Here is a 9,732-nt window from a genome sequence, read left to right as displayed (position 1 = left end):
ACAATATGGCGCTGGGAGAGGAGTAAACAAGTTTTACACAGCTGCCTCCAGTTCGACCAATAACCTGCAGGAGCTGATCCTGCTCCTGATTGGAGGAGAGCAGCGTACTCGGCTTGTGGGTAGCAGAGTTGGGATTGGTGGAAGAGGACTATAAAGGAGGAGAGAGACACCATGCACCAGGAACATCTATCTGAAGGAACACCTGTGCAGCCCCCGAGAGAGCCGGCCGGCGGTGTGCCGCTCCCCCGCGGAAGTGGGGAAAGTGGCAGGGGGGCCCGCCCCTCCACGGAGGTGGAGGGACGGCAGCCAACCCGGGAAGGGCCGAGCAGACGAAAGAACAGCGCAGGGTCCTGTGTCGTTCCTCCACGAAGAGGGGGAGCGACACTTTGTTAGTTAGAGAGCTAGAGAGCTAGAGAGTTAGAGAGTTAGAGAGAAAGGTCTCCCTTCCGTTGTTTCACTCCCCAAATGGCCGCAAAGGCCACCACTGCACCAATCCGAAGCCAGGAGCCAGGTGCTTCCTCCTGGTCTCCCATGCGGGTACAGGGCCCAAGCACTTGGGCCATCCTCCACTGCATTCCCGGGCCACAGCAGAGAGCTGGAGTGGAAGAGGAGCAACTGGGACTAGAACCCAGCACCCATATGGGATGCCGGTGCCACAGTGAGCCACCGCCGGCCCCGCTATATGACCAATTCCTCTCACCACCCTCACCCCTACGCAAAGTTCCGCTGCTTTTCATTAGATAGGCTGAATGTCCTGCATCAGTGACAAGGCAACATACTTTCTCCTAGGGGTGTTCTGCATCTCTATGCTAGAATCTAGTGTTCATTTTGTAATTTAACCCCTATAGCCATCTTACCATCCCAGGGAAGAGGAAGTGGTTAGCAATGGATTACAGTAACTCCCAAGTTTTACCCATAGAAACCTTGTTAGCTATGCATCCTTGGTAACTGAAATGCAAGAAATGCAAGAAAGTCTTTGGCTTGATAGTTAAGATAATGGTTAAGACATATGTGTCCCATATTAGAGTAGCTGGATTCTATACCTAGCTCCAGCCCCCAGCTTGCTGAAAATGCAAACCATGAGAGGCAGAAGATAATGTGTGGGGAACAATCCGGACTGGACTAAGTTACTGGAATTAAGACTTGTTCTATGCATCTGCTCTCCCACAATATGGCGCTGGGAGAGAAGAAAACAGCTTCTGCACAGCTGCCTCCAGTTCAGCCAATGGACTGTAGGACTTGCTCCTGATTGGAGGAGAGCAGCGTACTCGGCGTGTGGGCAGCCGAGTTAGGATTGGCGGAGGAGGACTATAAAGGAGGAGAGAGACGGCATGCACCAGGAACATCTAAGGGGAACATCTAGCTGAAGGAACACCTGTGCAGCCCCCGAGAAAGCTGGCCGGCGGTGTGCCGCTCCCCCGCGGAAGTGGGGAATGTGGCCAGGGGGAACTGCCCTTCCACGGAGGTGGAAGGGATAGTAGCCAACCCGGGAAGAACCAGCAGCAAACCCGGGGAGGGCCGAGCAGACGAAGGAACAGCGCAGGGTCCTGTGTCGTTCCTCCACGAAGAGGGGGAGCGACATAATGGTGCCGTGACTCGGATAGAAAACCTAGGACGGATAGGAAACTTAGGAGGGAAGAAACGGGAAGAACTGGGAAAATATCGGAGAGAGAGACTAGCAAACAGCCTAGGGAAAAGCCGGACGAAAAAGGTGCCGGAAGAAGCTATTGAAAGCCTAGGCATAGACTCAGATACGGACTACGGACTACGGGGGGAAGCTGGGAGAAATCTCTAAGGTCGAAAGCGAAAGTGAAAGCTAGAACAAACAGACTCGGATGCGGACTGTGGGGAGAGGCCAGGAGAAATGAGGGAGGAGTACTGTTGGAAGAAAGCTTGGGGAAACATACCGGGTAGAGAAAAATGTTAGGGAAATTGAAGTCGCGGGGGGCAGGCCGAGGCGGAAACGAAAGCCACTTTGGGATTCTCAAGTTAGCCCGGGAATGGGGGGCGAAGAGTTGAAACCAGAAGCGGAGACGTATGAGCTAGGTTGGAATCCGTCAGATTAGCCTGAGGAGCAAAGGACGGGAAGCCAGACCGAAAGGCGCAGAAACGTGAGCTGGGTTGAATTCGCCAGGTTAGCCCGGGGAACTTAGATTGAATGCTAGTGGCGGAGACGCAAGCTACGCTGTGTGACCCGCGGAAGCCGCCGCGTGCAGAGAGAGCACGGGGCGTGAATAGATAGGGAACGCGGGGCTGGCGCGAGGCCATGGTTCAGACGCAAAAGGGCTAGTGCGAGACCGCGGAGTGTGCGCGCAAAGCCGAGCCATGCAGAGCCGAGAAGCCGCGCAGATGAGAGAGGCGCGGGCTGAAGCGGCTCAGAGCCGGAAAGCCGCAGGGATAAGAGAAACAGAAGTTTAGAAGTAAAATGAGAGAAATGGGAATGTTGGCAGACAGAAGTAAAATGGGAGAAATAGGAATGCCCGGAGATAGAGAAATAGAGAAATAGAAAGGCCTCCCTACAATACTGCAATTAGAAGGCTTGGATTCGGTCTGTCCGATTAGTGAGGCGATGAGCACCTGCGGCGGCTAGCAGCTTATGCACCGCAGGTCACCGAAGACAGGCACGAATTAACATCAGTAAGGCCTCCCCACAATACAGCAATTAGGAGGCTTGGATTCAGTCTGCCTGATTAAGGCGGTAAGCACCAGCAAGCAGCTCGACCAGAGTATGAGCTGCAGGTCACCGAAGATAGGCACGAACCAACACTAATAAGTCTCCCCCACAATACGGCAATGAGAAGGCTTGGATTCGGTTTGCCTGATTGTTAGGGCTTGTAAGCCCCTGCAGGCAGAGCAGAGCATGCGCTGCAGGGCACCGAACACAGGCACGCATCAGCGCCTAAAAACCTCCTCACAACATGGCGAAGAGAGGACCCGGATTCGGTTTGCCTGATTGATAGGACTTGTAAGAACCTGTGGCAACTCTAGCAAGTAGAGCAGAGTGTGTGCCGCGGGACACCGAAGACAGGCGCGTATCAACGCCAAAAAATAAAAAGAAAGGGGGATCTGTGGGGAGCAACCCGGACTAGACTAAGTTACTGGAATTAAGACTTGTTCTATGCATCTGCTCTCCCACAATATGGCGCTGGGAGAGAAGAAAACAGCTTCTGCACAGCTGCCTCCAGTTCAGCCAATGGACTGTAGGACTTGCTCCTGATTGGAGGAGAGCAGCGTACTCGGCGTGTGGGCAGCCGAGTTAGGATTGGCGGAGGAGGACTATAAAGGAGGAGAGAGACGGCATGCACCAGGAACATCTAAGAGGAACATCTAGCTGAAGGAACACCTGTGCAGCCCCCGAGAAAGCCGGCCGGTGGTGTGCCGCTCCCCCGCGGAAGTGGGGAATGTGGCCAGGGGGAACTGCCCTTCCACGGAGGTGGAAGGGATAGTAGCCAACCCGGGAAGAACCAGCAGCAAACCCGGGGAGGGCCGAGCAGACGAAGGAACAGCGCAGGGTCCTGTGTCATTCCTCCACAAAGAGGGGGAGCGACAATAATGGTTCAAGTAGTTGGGTCCCTTGCCACCCATGTGGAACACCCAGGCTGAGTTCCTGCTCCTGGCTCTGGTCCCACCAGCTGTTCCAAGCATTTGCTTAGAGATTCAGAAGATGGGAGAACTCCCTCCCTTCCTCCCTCTCCCCCTCTTAAATGGACACATTTATAAACCACAGTAGAGTAGTACATATAAGATGATCTTTGTGTATCTATGAACAGGAAGGTAACAAGAGCTTTCAAATTCATACAGGGAAAGGGTATTTAGTTTTGCTGTGAAGAGCCTCACATGCTGAATAACAATATTCAGGCTTCTACCAGCAAAACTCAAGAACTGAGAAAATATGCAGAGGGAATCCCAAGCTATTTCTCCTGTAAAGCTGCACCTGAACAACAAAGAAAAAATGTTTAAAATGCTGCCAAAAGGCACTACTCGTTTCTGAATCATAGGATTCAGTTCCTAGCTTAGTTGGATTTGTTTGGACAGCTTTCTAAACTTACATTTATTATTTTAATTTTCCTTTGGGGAAAAGCTATATTATGATGTAGGAACATTAATTTCACAGTTGGTAAAACTTGGCACACAGCAGCAGTGTGCAGAGGGCTGGTAGCGCCAGAGGGCTTGGCAGGACTCTGGGTACAGCCCTGCCTTCCTCCAGTACCTCTCTCCAAAGCTTCCAATGCTCACTCCCTTGGCTATTGAGGTTTTTTTCTTTTAACTAACTTCTCTCAAGCACTGTGGCTCCAGCTCAGCAGCAGCAGCAGCAGCCTGTTCCTCTAAAAATGATGGGTATATGGCAGCTGAGACTCTGACTTGGGGGAAATTAAAGCTGGGAATTCACTCCTTTTTCTGCAGCCAGGCTAGTCGCGGCTCTTTGAAATGACAGAACACTGTGCAGTCCCTTTTTCAGTCTTCCCTCAATCCACCAAGCAGGATCTTTATCATACCTTCTAGTTGCTTCTAGGTTCCAGTCCTTTAAACTGATGGGTCACAAACAACACATGGAGAAACATAGCTCTACTGATATATAAAATGATTTGAAGGTCTCTAAGAGACAGCCCATAGATGGAAGGAAATTTCAAGCTATCTCTTCAACCTGCCAAAAACCTAAAATTCAATAAATGTAAACAGGCCAGTTGTGGTTTTTTGTTTTGTTTTTTTTTGTTTGTTTGTTTGTTTGTTTGTTTTTTGGAATGAGTGCTTTATTAGCCAGTGGCTGCGAGCAGGTTCATGTCTCCAGATCTCTCGACCCAAGCAGAGGCAAGGGTTGGGCTTTTAAAGCTGAAAACTGCAATCACATTTGGGGAAGAACAAATGGGAACAAGGTCCAGGGGAGTAACATTTGGCCATAATGGTTTTAAAACAATAGCAGGTGCTATTCAGAACAATTACACGTGCTGAATGTAGTGCCAAACAGGATTCTGTGGGGAGACCTCCCAGAGCCACAGCCTGGGTTTTGAAAAGTCCCAGAGTTGGTCACATGGGGTGGGTGAAAATGGAGCCATCAGGCCACATGGAGTCACTTCAGTTTCTCCTACCCCTTCATTCCCCACTTCTTTTAGTAAGGAGTTAAAGCACTGACTCGTCTTCACTATCTAAAGGTTATAATGAACCTTGAAATGAGTTTAACAGAAGCTGTGTGCCTCTTGATAAAGTTAGCAACCAGTTAAGGATACAAGGACCAACAACTATTAACCTGATGAGGAGCACGAGTGGGTTGGCAAAGCTAGTTATGAGGGTGGTCAGCCAATGGTTCCAGTTGAACCGGGTATGGTACCAGGAGACACTTGTTTCTCCTTTTTGTTGGCATCCTAGATTTTCTTTTGTAGGGTGTCTTCTATTATGCTTTTATGTATATTATTATGTTGGCAAAAAATAGGATGTGATGCCACACAGAGACCCCCTTGAAAGAGAAACAGTAGGTCTAGTCCCTGTCTATTTTTTAGGACAACCTCTGCAAGAGACTCTACCTGGCTATGTAACAGATCAATAGAAGACTGGCGGTAGCTGATGTTAGCCTATGGAAATACCAAGCTCAGCAACCAATATGCTGTGCTGAGGACAGCCATGAGCCCAACTAGGACGGGGCTAAAAAGGGGGCAATGCAACATGGATGTTAAGGCCAGGGGGATCAAATGATGTCCCTCAGGTCCACTGTAAGCATAGACCTGAGGAAGGACATGTACAGTGATAAAGAGTTTTGGTGACAGCTTTTGGTGACAGCCTGAACAGGAGGTGCTAACAGCTAGCTTCCTCTGTAGTGAACCGAGCCCCCCTGCTGCTAGTTTTGGGTGGAAGATTTGTGACTAGCTTGAAGATGTAGTAAAAACCACAGGCTCCAACAGAGGAACAGGATGTCACAGTGGGTAGAGGTCTCAGGGCAAAGCTCCCTGTCACTGCTTACAGCCTACATGCATACTAAAGCCTGAGGGGCCCACAGACACTGAGCCCAACAGGATGGATTCATGGATTCAGTCCCCCCTCCCTTTTAATCCACACCCTATTACTGTAAAGACCTGGGGCATGGAACTCATCCTGCCTACTTCTTGTTGACAAGGGGTCATTCTCTGGGGGCTCCTTAGGGCACGGACTGTTGAGGGTGGTGGTCACAGCCATCCAGGGTGCTTTGGTAGACAGTAGCCTGCACTCAAGGTTTCATCTCAGTTACCACCCACATCTTGACAGATTATTTTCTGAGGGGGTTGCACCCATTGCAGCCAGGATCTTTCCATGGCACCAATTCTAGGAAACTGTGGTCAAGACAGGGGTCCAGCAGGAGGTAGCCTCTCAAGGTGGGCTGTAGTGCAGAAACTACTTCCATCCAAGGTTTCATGTGCATGGCCATCTGGAATGTCATTGTTTCAAGTCTGGAGAAATGAAGCTAACAAGAAGATTAAATACACAGGGTCTAAAACAAAGGACAGAGTCATTATTAGAGGACCTGTCAAACATACTGTCCAAACAAAGAGGGAGTTTTTCCATTTCCAGGAAAACAGAAGCTGACAGGAGGAGCTTGAAAATAATCAGGTTGGTGTTAAGACGTGGCCAGGTATATGAGGCCCAGACTCCGCTCTTTTTAAAAAATCTGTAAATGACATCTTAAAAATTATGACATTAACAAAGGGATCACATAAACAAGACTAGTGTCTGAAAATACTAACCGATAGAATAAAAAAAAAGGGGGGGAGAGAATGATCCAACATGGGAAGCAGGATACACAGCAGACTCATAGAATGGCATATGTCCTAAACAGCAGACCTTGAGCAGGTGCCAGGCCCAGATACTGAGGGATCCCATTTTAATGCTCTGCTTTCCATCACCTTTTAAAGCAAGAGCTGGTGGTAGAGATGACGCACAGAGACACCAGGGTTGTTCTCAACTCAGGGAGTCTGGAGGGTCTCAGGAGGAATGCGGAAGTCTCACCCACCCCTGCCAAGTAGTAATGCTCAGAGTGACAAGAAAGGGACCCCGCTCTTGGATACTCTAAGGGGTGGTCAGTGGCTAAGCTCCATTTGGAGATTTTCAGGTGCTCACCAAAGAGTTGCCTCAGCATGTGCACCTCATGTCATCCACAGATTTCCTCCAGCCACACATTGCCACAGCTTGGTCTGTTGCCACAGTCAAGGGGAGCTCCTGGTAATACAACAAGATATGGCTTCAGATGTGATTCCAGGCAACTGGTTCTTTTGACCAAGTCTGAGGACAGTTGAACAATGCCAACTTTTATTTAAATAATTAAGAGCCAGAAACACCTGCTAGCTGGGAAGGGAAAAAGAACTCTCGTAGTCAACTTTAAAAAAAATACTTCCCTCCCATATTTCATACTCTCACAAGGGAATTAACTGTTTAACTACATTATACTAACTATTCTCATATAAAATTGAAATTCATTTATAGGTAGAGAATAGAAGGAACCATATAAGCCAAATACCTTTTTGCAAAGGATGATTTCTAGGAAATAATTTCTCTAATACTCAACAAAAAGAAGAAAAAAAGTGGTAAAAAAATAAAATGCTGAGTCAAAAATCAAACAAGGAAAATATTACATCCCAATGCCATAAACTTCATAAATTGATAGCACAAGAAAGAAGCAGAATTCCTATATAAAAAACTTGGTGATGCATGGTTGTCCAGTGAAGTTTTCCTCTTCACTTGAGAGCTCAATTGTGAGTCATAAAAATCAGGGGAATTTGCATTCATCTCCACAAACTGTAGAGTAACTAATGTGCTAGAATCTTCTTATGCTTTTAACAGGGGAATAATGAAAATACATGCTGCAGAAAAGTAGGTGAAATAAAAGAAGCAGGGGGAAAAGGTTAACCTCTGGATGGAGTCAGACGGCTCCAGAGATACAAACTGAAATTGGAGAATAGACCTTAAAGCCTATAGTCTCTTTCTTACCCCACATCTTGTGAATGGGATGTACATCATATCTAGGTGGAGGAAACCTAGTTCAGGGCATTTAACATGGTATTGGAAGACCAGAGATTTAAAACGAAAATGCACACTCCCTTAACTAAGCTCCCCATTCTCAGCCTGTCCTCAGGTTATAAAAAGAGGTTAAGCATGAAAATTTGAAGTTTGAACTGCGGCTTATAGTACAGATAACACTGATGATCTCAGATGAACTTGGAACTGGTAAGGAGGTTATGTATAATATGTGAGGAAATCGAAAGTTACAGATAGATAGAGCTTTCCAAGAAATCTATGAGAGAAAAATAAAAAGAGAAAGGGAAACATCCAAGTGTATCACAACAAAAAAAGGCAAAGAGAAATAAAGGAAAAGACAAAAAATTAGTCCAAGCAAATGTGTTATTTAAGGAACAGAAAGAAACTCACAACCAATCCTAAGAAAAAAAAGTCTGGTGCTCGCTTCGGCAGCACATATACTAAAAATTGGAACGATACAGAGAAGATTAGCATGGCCCCTGCGCAAGGATGACACGCAAATTCGTGAAGCGTTCCATATTTTTATATCATTTGCCTGATAACTACCTCCAACTTCGTTCAGCTGTGCAGAATAACTTCCCTTTTGAATCAAAAAAAAAAAGAAAGAGAGAGAGAGAGAGAGGTTTACCACGCCTAACCTGGGAGTGTCACCTTTGGCACACCAAACAGAGCTCTCAGGCCACACCCATCTCAAGCCCTAAGGCTCCATCAAAAACAGATAGTCCACTTAATCTAGAGTCATAGTATAACAAGAAAAAGCACCACAGTGAAGAAACCAAATATCTCCAATATGCCAAATAACAAACGCAAAAACCAAGGTAATAAAAACAAGGAAGTCACCATGAAGCCCTCAAATGAAAAAGACACCCCAATTCAAGATTATGAGGATGATGACATAGAAGAAATGCAAGAAGCAGATCTCAAAAAATTGATAAGAACATTAAGAAGTTCTCAAAAACAAATTCTTGAACTACAGAAATCCTTAATGGACAAGATAGAAAATCTCTCTCATGAAAATGAAATATTAAGGAGGAATCAAAATGAAACGAAACAACTAGTACAACAGGAAACTGGGATAGTGACTGAAGTGAAGAATTCAATAGATCAAATGAAAAACACAATAGAGAGCCTTACAAACAGAATGGGTGAAGCAGAAGAGAGAATATCGGACTTAGAAGACAGAGAACACGAAAGGATACAGTCAGACCAAAGAAAAGAAGAGGAAATTAGGAATCTAAAACATATTGTCGGGAATCTTCAGGATACTATTAAAAAACCCAACATTCGGGTTCTAGGAGTTCCTGAAGGCATGGAGAGGGAGAAAGGATTAGAAGGCCTTTTTAGTGAGATATTAGCAGAAAATTTCCCAGGTTTGGAGAAGGACAGAGAAATCCTAGTACAGGAAGTTCACAGAACCCCTAATAAACACGACCAAAAGAGATCCTCACCACGACACGTTGTAATTAAACTCTCCACAGTGAAACATAAAGAAAAGATCCTAAAATGTGCAAGAGAGAAACGTCAGATTACTCTCAGAGGATCTCCAATCAGACTCACAGCTGACTTCTCATCAGAAACTCTACAAGCTAGGAGGGAATGGCGAGATATAGCCCAGGTGCTAAGAGAGAAAAACTGCCAGCCCAGAATATTATATCCTGCAAAGCTATCATTTGTGAATGAAGGTGAAATAAAGACTTTTCATAGCAAACAGAAATTGAAAGAATTTGTTGCCAC

General features: G+C 46.5%; 1 non-coding gene across 1 annotated transcript; it reads left to right on the top strand.

Annotated features, from left to right (window-relative positions):
- Positions 1-8,414: 8,414 nt before the first annotated feature.
- LOC127485105 (U6 spliceosomal RNA) lies at positions 8,415-8,522 on the top strand. Its single transcript, XR_007912279.1, has one exon. It is a non-coding gene; the product is annotated as a U6 spliceosomal RNA (small nuclear RNA).
- Positions 8,523-9,732: the final 1,210 nt, after the last annotated feature.

The sequence above is a fragment of the Oryctolagus cuniculus genome, chromosome X, assembly GCF_964237555.1.
Source record: "Oryctolagus cuniculus chromosome X, mOryCun1.1, whole genome shotgun sequence".
Lineage (NCBI taxonomy): Eukaryota > Metazoa > Chordata > Mammalia > Lagomorpha > Leporidae > Oryctolagus > Oryctolagus cuniculus.
This window is presented reverse-complemented; position numbering and strand designations above follow the sequence as displayed.